We start from the raw sequence: 8643 nt of genomic DNA on the forward strand, positions 1-8643 counted from the left end.
GGCTAGCACTCTACCACTTGAGCCACAGCGCCACTTCTGGCTTTTTTCTTTTTGCTTATGTGGTGCTGAGGAATCGAACCCAGGGCCTCATGCATTCAAAGCAAGCTCTCTACCACTGAGCCACCTTCCCAGCCCCTGGTGGGTTTTTTGGTTTGTTTGTTTGGTTTGTTTTTTGCTGGTCATAGGGCCTGAACTCTGGGCCTGGGTGCTGTACCTCAGCTCAAGGCTCAAGGCTAGAGCTCTACCACTTGAACCGCAGCGCTAGTTGTGGCTTTTTCTGCTTATGTGGTGCTGAGAAATTGAACCCAGGGCCTTATGCATGAGGCAAGGCAAGCACTCTACCACTGAGCCACCTTCCCAGCCCCTTTATAGAGTTTTTAATTATGTATGTACACACATGCATTATTCTGGTTGTAAAGTGTGTTTCTTATTGTACACAGTACTCTGAAAAGTTTGAAGGGAACTAATCTAAGCAGAATGAAGACCTTTCTGGGTAAAGAAAGAAGCAATGGTGAAGTCTCTCAGGAAAACAAAAGATCCCCAATCATTTTCTTTTTAATTTAATTGTACCAATTAAAAAAACAAATGGTATTCTCTTGTCTCAGTCCTCATAGTGCCTGGATTACAGGCACATATGTACCAGTAGGCCCAACAGAGTAGATTCTGGATCTTTTTGTTTGTTTTTTGGTGCTGGGAGTTGAAGTGAGGCCTCACTCATTTTAGGCAAATGGCCTACCAGTGAACTACAGCCCCCCTACCCCCAGTCCATGGCCATTATTAAAAATAAAAACAACATAGTGAATTTAATAAAGTTACTATGAATTCAATAAAGTTACTATGAATGCCTCTAGTCAGGTATAATGTTTAGAATCAAGAAAAGGTTTCTTTTTATTTTTTAGTGATCTGCTACCTCCTTGGACTTGGGGTCCATAGATTTGTCAAAAAAAAGTATAGTGAAATTACACACACAGACACACACACACACAAAGTTACAGAGATCTGCCTTATACAAAACGAAATATATCAAATTGACCAGAATTTAGTCTCAAAACTCCCACTATAACTACAAGGAAAATATAGAGAAAAATAAATACTGATAAGAACTAATAGTTTGTCACGTTCTAAGTTGTTTTAACAAAAATCTTGTTCCATGTTTTGCCACTTTAAAGGACTATATGTTCCACAGCTGTGGTGTATAGTTGGCTTGTAATGCCAATAAGGTTAAATTGCTTAAAAATATTTTACAAGTCACTTTTCTTCTTTTTTATTTATGTGTATATGTGTAGCAGATTCATCAGTTACTTGGAGAAATCAGTTAAATCTCCAACTAGAAATACAATTTTCTTTATGTTTCCCTTTAACTTTTATCAAATTCATCAGGAAAAACTATTATTAGATACAAACACATGTAGCGTAGCATAAACTGACTCAGAGTTATGCCTTCGAATACTCAAGTCTTGAAGCCTACTCTGATATTCATAGTCCTAGAATTTCCATTTATTTTCAATCTCCAATTCCTGTTCCTTCATTTAGTATTATGTAACCTATATTATGATCTTTAACACAATTACAGTAGTCATTTTAAAGCCCTCCTCTGGTAATTAACCATTTTCTCAGTTAGTTGGTTTCTAAAAACAATGTTCATCCCTGGATTATGGATCCCATTCTCCTCCTTTGTATGTTTTTCTGTAGTTTGTTAACCATTATGTAACAGATATCCTGAAGGAGGCTGATGTTTCATTTCCTTTAGTTTTCAGAGTTTTAGTTAGTGTCAATTTCACTAGATTAACTTCACCTGTGATTAGTTCACCCTCCATTTTAACTGCAAGTTAAACTGCAAGTTTAACTGGATTAACTCCGTCATCAAACCTCTCCCTTCTTAGCTACCTCTTAGGACCTGCTCAATATTTGAGCTAGGAGGAATGTTAACTGAAATCTTACATATTTTTTGCTTCACTATTGGTGTCAATTCTCTCTGGGTCCTAGAATACAAGAACTGTAAAAAATTGTTCATCTTAATTTTTCTTTCTCCAGTTCTTCCTTCACTGATGCTTTTTTGACAAAACAAAAAGCAGAAACAAACGAAGTGTAAGGGCAACGAGAAGAAATTGTTTGGCCAATTCAATTATTTTTGCATGCGGATATTTTTCCAATTTGGATCCCCCCCAAAACTCCCTAACACCTAAACCCCAGCTGGTTTGTCTTCATCTACAAAGTTACTGCACCATGGCAAGCCCACTGAAGAAGGTTTATTGGGTGCATAGAGCTTCAATACAGGTAAAGAAACCCTTTGCTATTTTTTTGCTCAAAGCTAGTGCCTTACCACTTGAGCCACAGCTCCACTTATAGCATTTTGCTAGTTAGTTGGAGATAAGAGTCTCACAGACTTTCCTTCTTGGGCTCGCTTTGAACCTCATTTCAGATCTCAGCTTTCTGAGATTGGAAGACCAAACACACAAACACACTGCTAGTTCCTTCTAGCCAAACTGCTATACTCATTATCCCTGAAAATAACTTGAACATTTTTCTGCCCCTAAGCCTTTCATGTATTCTATCTCTTCTACTCTCTAATCCTTCTCAATCTGACTATCCCAAGAGTACCATAATATTTGTTTCGTAGCTTTATTTATCTTTGCTTGTATCTAAACATTTATTTTTATAGTAGTTGCCACACACATTTATTATTTTATTATCAGGTACATAATTACATTCCTCACATATGAGATACTCTCTCAATCTCAAATGTGTAACCACTATTACAAAAGGTAGTCCTGTGATTTGATCATCTCAACCATTTCATATATTGATGAAATAGGCACTTTTATAACTAGAAATGTCAAAGTTTGAACTTGGATATATTTTCACCTCACAAAGAAACTACTAGATAATAAAAATGGATTATGACTTACTAATTGAAATATCTAAATATTTATCTTCACCATCTTACAAGTGGAGCTTTTTGAAGCACTTCAGCAAGAAAAGCATGTTCTCATTTTGGCTCTAGACTTATTATAGATGCTGTGCACGATAATCTGAAATACCTTGGAATTCTCATAGGAATTTGTAATGACAGCATTCAGCAACATTGATGTAGAGGTTTCTTTTTAAAGGTAGTACATAAGAGGAAAGTCTTTTATAGAGTTAGGTTGGAGCCTCAGAATCTAAACATTTATCTCTGTCTGTGAGAGCAGGGACCTGCATGAATATTGTACAGTATCTCACACTCTGAAAATTATAACTTAAGTATACTCGAATATACTTGAATATAATTTAAGCAAATTATATATGAATATGATGTATAATCTAAATTTACATCCATAACCAATACTGAATTTTCTTTATTAGAAAATAGAAGAGCTTCCAAAGACCTATGAAGAATTTTTAAAGTTTCAAAATTGGGTGAGTAGAGCATTTTACTTTATGTGCATTTATTGATTGATTTAGATAACATATATGAGTGATTAACCAGTGGCCCATGCCATTATTTTTTTATTTTTATTTTTTTTGTCGGTCGTGGGACTTGAACTCTGGGCCTGGGCGCTGTCCCTCAGCTCTTCAGTTCAAGGCGAGCGCTCTACCACTTGAGCTACAGCGCCACGTCCGGTTTTCTGGTGGTTTATTGGCAATAGGAGTGTCACGGTCTCTCCTGCCCGGGCTGGCTTTGAACCGCAATCCTCAGATCTCAGCCTCCTGAATAGCTAGGATTAGAGGCGTGAGCCACCAGCATCCGGCATGGCTCATGCCATTAAATAAGGTATCTGAGGATCACAGTTCAAAGCCACCTTGGTCAGCAAAGTCCCTAAGACTCTTACCTTCAATTAAAAGCCAGAAGTGGAGCTGAGGCTCAAATGATAGAGTGCCAGCCTTGAGAAGAAAAGTTAATACAGTATTATATATTTTTTAATTGCTAAAATTGTAGGTACTCCATTTCCTGACCAGAAAAACAAAGTCAGGCATCAGTGGCTCATACCTGTAATCCTAACTACTCAAGTCACTGAGATCTGGGGATCATAGTTTGAAGCTAGCAGGAACAGAAAAGGTCACTTGCAATTGTTTTGAGGTTTTTAATTATGTCAAATTTTCTTTAAGGGTTGGGAATGTGGCTTAGTGGTAGAGTGCTTGCCTAGCATGCATGAAGCCTTGGATTAGATTCCTCAGTACCACATAAACAGAAAAGGCCAGTAGTGGCACTTTAGCTCAAGTGGTAGAATGCTAGCCTTGAGCAAAAGAAGCTGAGGGACAGTGCCCAGACCCTAAGTTCAAGCCTACAACTGGCAAAAAAAAAAATCTTTAACAAAGTGGTACACAGTAAAAAATCAAATTATTGTTCATTAGGCTAGGTACTGGTAATCCTACCTACTCAGAAAGCACTGGTAATCCTATCTATTCAGAAGGCTAAAATCTGAGGATCAGATCGCAAGGTAGCTCAGGCAAGAAAGCCCATGAGACTCTTATCTCCAATTAACCACCAATTAACCTCCAGAAGGGGAGCTATAGCTCAAATAGTAGAGCACTAGCCATAAGCAGAAAAGGTCAGAGATAGTGCCTAGGCTCTGAGTTCAAGTCCCAGGACTGGCACAAAAGTAAAATTGTTTACTTCTTCTCTTACACATTTTTTGCAGGATTATTGGCCCAGGGATATTGATTTGGATATTGATAACTCATGGGAAAATGAGCTGAAAAAAATGAAACAAGACAATACAGTTACATCAATTTATTCACATCTATGGAAGAATGTTCCTCTAATATTTGAAGTATACAATGTCATGGAGTCAAGATTAAGGGACTGTTCTCTGTGTTTGGAAAAGCATGCCTCAAAATTATTTGAGTGGAACGTTGAGACTGCCAAGAAAAGCAAATCTCCCTCTATATGTAAGTAAATTAATGGTCATCTGTGTGTGTGTGTGTGTGTGTGTGTGTGTGTGTGTGTCTGTCTGTCTGTCTGTCTGTCTGTCTGTCTTTGTAGCTGTTGCCTTATGTAGATTTTCAAAGAAAATGCTAGCCACGCACTGGTGACTCACACCTATAATCCTAGCTACTCAGGAGGCTGAGGTCTAGGGGTTGAGGTTCTAGGGCAGCCTGGGCAGGAAAGTCTGTGAAACTCATTATTAAATTACCAAAAAAGCCAAAACTGGAGCTGTAGATCCAGTGGTAAAGCACTAGTCTTGATCAAAAGAAGCTCAGGGACAGTGCCGAGGCCCTGAGTTTAAGCCCCAGGACTAGCACAAAAAGAAAGAAAAGGAAATGTTAGACTATAATTATTTTTTCTTTTAGTGGGGTACTGAAGTTTGAATTCAGGGCTTCATGCTTGCTAGGCAAGTGCTTTACCATGTTAGCTATGCACTCAGTCCTGAAGAATAAAATATATTTTTCTTAGTTTTACTGTATTTTTGTTAGCATACCTTAGTTGTAACATTTCTACACATGCATACAGTGTATCCTGACCAACTTCCCTACCTCTGTTGCTCTCCTTTATGCTACTCTCCACTTACAGAACAATTTCACAGGTTTCAATGTTCTCTTTTCATACATGCAAACAAACTACTTGGACTGTTTTCATCATTCACTCTCATTAGCTTTCTGCTGGTACTACCCCTGCAATAAAGCCTACTCCACTCTCCTGTCATTCACTTTTTCTTTTTTATTCCTTTTTGTTAGTGTATTCATTTCACTAAGATGCTCTACCTTGGTACTTTTTTTTGTTGTTGTTGTCGGTCGTGGGGCTTGAACTTTGGGCCTGGGCGCTGTCCCTCAGCTGTTCAGCTCAAGGCGAGCGCTCTACCACTTGAGCTACAGCGCCACTTCCGGTTTTCTGGTGGTTTATTGGAGATAGGAGTCTCACCGTCTTTCCTGCCCGGGCTAGCTTTGAACCGCGATCCTCAGATCTCAGCCTCCTGAGTAACTAGGATTACAGGCGTGAGCCACCAGGGCCTGGCTTACCTTGGTACTTTTGATATGCATATAGTAAACCTTGCTCAGAACAGCCACCTCTACTGCTTTTGCCCTTCTCCCCTCAATCCCCTAACTTTCCTTGAAACTCCTTATGCAGACTTTATGCACAGTTAAATGTATTTCAAAGTTTCTCACCCTCCATCTTTCTCTTCCCTCTCCCCATCCCTCATCCTCCTAGATAGTCCCATAGTTCAAATCATGTTCTCTCTGTATACATATAACTTTTTGTATATAAACATATGAATAGCTGGGTGTCAGTGGCTCACACCTGTAATCCTAGCTACTCAGGAGGCTGAGATATGAGGATCGCGGTTCAAAGCTAGTCTTTGCAGAAAGGCTATGAGACTCTTATCTCTTATCTCCAATAGCCTACCAAAGAAAACCTAGATCTGTGGCTCAAGTTGTAGAGCACTAGCTTTGAGCAAATGAAGTTCAGGGGCAGCACCCTGCCCTGAGTTCAAGTCCCAGGACCAGCAGAAAAAATAAGAATGAGTCAGTAGCATTCCCCTTCTTTTTTATGGAAGAATTTCAGGAGTATTGGTGTTCTGCTTTAACAGTCTTCTAGAATTTAGCCATGAAACATTTGGAGTCTTATCTTTTCTTCTTTGGAAGACTATTACTGCTTCAATCTCATTGTTTGCTATTGATCTGCTTAGGTGGTTTATGCCCTTTTGATTGAATTTTGGTAGATCAGTTGTATCTAGAAACTTATTTCTAGATTTTTTTTATTTGAGAATAGATAGGTTCTCAACATAGTTTGTGTAATCATTTAGATTTTTCAGTTTCTTTGAGTGTATTAATTTGAGTGGTAGAATGCCAGCAATCAGTCAAAAACCAAATGAGGATGCAAAGCCCTGAATTCAAGTACTACTACCAGGACCAATACACATAGACACACACATGTGCGCGCGCGCGCACACACACACACACACACACACACACACACACACAAAATAAGCATAGATATTCCCTTTGTGTTAACAAAGACTTCAAGTTAGGTGCTAGTGGCTCATGCCTGTTATCTTAGCAACTCTGAAGACTAAGATTGAAAGGATTGCATTTATGAGACACTGTCTTAAAAATAACTGACAAAAAACAGTTTGAGGAGTGACTATAGTAGTAATTTGCCAGTTTAGCAAGCTTGAGGCCATAAGTCCAAATACCAGTATTACTAAGGCGGGGTAAAATACCTTGAGAATGATAACGTTGGTCTTTTCTGTATAATAAATAAAATTGAGGGCTGGGAAGGTTGCTCAATGGTAAAGTGCTTGCCTTGCTTGCATACATGAGGCCCTGGGTTCGATTCCTCAGCACCACATAATCAAAAAAAGTCAGCAGTGGCACTGTGGCTCAAATGCTAGCCCTTGAGCTGAAGAGTTGAGGGACAACACCCAGGTCCCAAGTCCAGGCCCTGAGTCCAGGACCCACAACCAACAAAATAAATAAATAAAATTTATAAACTATATTATTTAGATTTTAATGTCCAATTTTTGGCTTTAAATTTTTCAAATTCAGAGCATATGCTTATATATGCTACTATTAAATCCACCAGTTATTTAAAAATTTTATATTGAATTTTAAATTTTTTATATGTATTTTCTGTGTGTGTGTATATATATATATATATATATATATACATATATATATATATAAATATATGGACAGAGTATTTGTGAGAATACACACACACATACATATATACCAACTATGTATATATTATGCATACACATGTATCTTGTGTTTTTATTCAAAGTACATAAATGGTTTTCATAAGTAAAATATAAGTAAACACAGAAATATAAACATATCACTTTGTACCATCTCCTGCTTTTAAAAAATAATTTTATATGTATTCATTGATTTTATGTCAGAGGTTAGATTTAAGTTTACATTATGTAACTTAAAAGCCCACATAATCTTTCACTAGGCCATGCACTTTATTGAAATTAAGCTATCCATCATATAACCAAACCAAAGTGATTATCTGAAAAATGTGATCTTGTTCAGTAGTCATCACCTAAGGCAAAATCTTAAATGTAAAAGTAAGTATTTATACATTTTGGTGGAACCCTATTTCACACAACAGTACACAGAATATAAATAAGAGTTACTCATTAAAAGTATGGATAGGCAACTCAAAATGGATTAAAGACTTTAACATTAAACCTGAATCTCTGAAACTACTGCAGGACAGAGTAGGAGAGATACTTGAACTAATAGGCACAGGAAGGAACTCCCTGAACAGAGTCCCAGGGTCACAACAAATTGGAGAGAGACTCGACAAATGGAACTATCTTAAAATAAAAAGCTTCTGCACAGCTAAATCTATCGCAACCAAGCTAGAAAGACAACCAACTAATTGGGAAAAAAATATTTACCAGCAATATATCAGACAAGGGGTTAACATCCTGTATATACAGGGAACTCAAGAAACTAATCCCTCCCAAACCTAACAACCCAATTACTAAATGGGCAAGGGAACTAAAGAGGGACTTCTCAAATGAAGAAATAAAAATGGCAAAGAAACACATGAGGAAATGTTCACCATCCCTAGTGGTGAAGGAAATGCAAATAAAGACAACCCTGAGATACCACCTTTCCCCAGTCAGAATGTCCCACATCCACAAATCAGCCAACGACAAATGCTGGAGGGGATGTGGAGAAAGAGGAACCCTATTACACTGCTGGTGG

This window comes from Dipodomys ordii, unplaced genomic scaffold, assembly GCF_000151885.1.
Source record: "Dipodomys ordii isolate 6190 unplaced genomic scaffold, Dord_2.0 Scaffold11, whole genome shotgun sequence".
Classification (NCBI taxonomy): Eukaryota; Metazoa; Chordata; class Mammalia; order Rodentia; family Heteromyidae; genus Dipodomys; species Dipodomys ordii.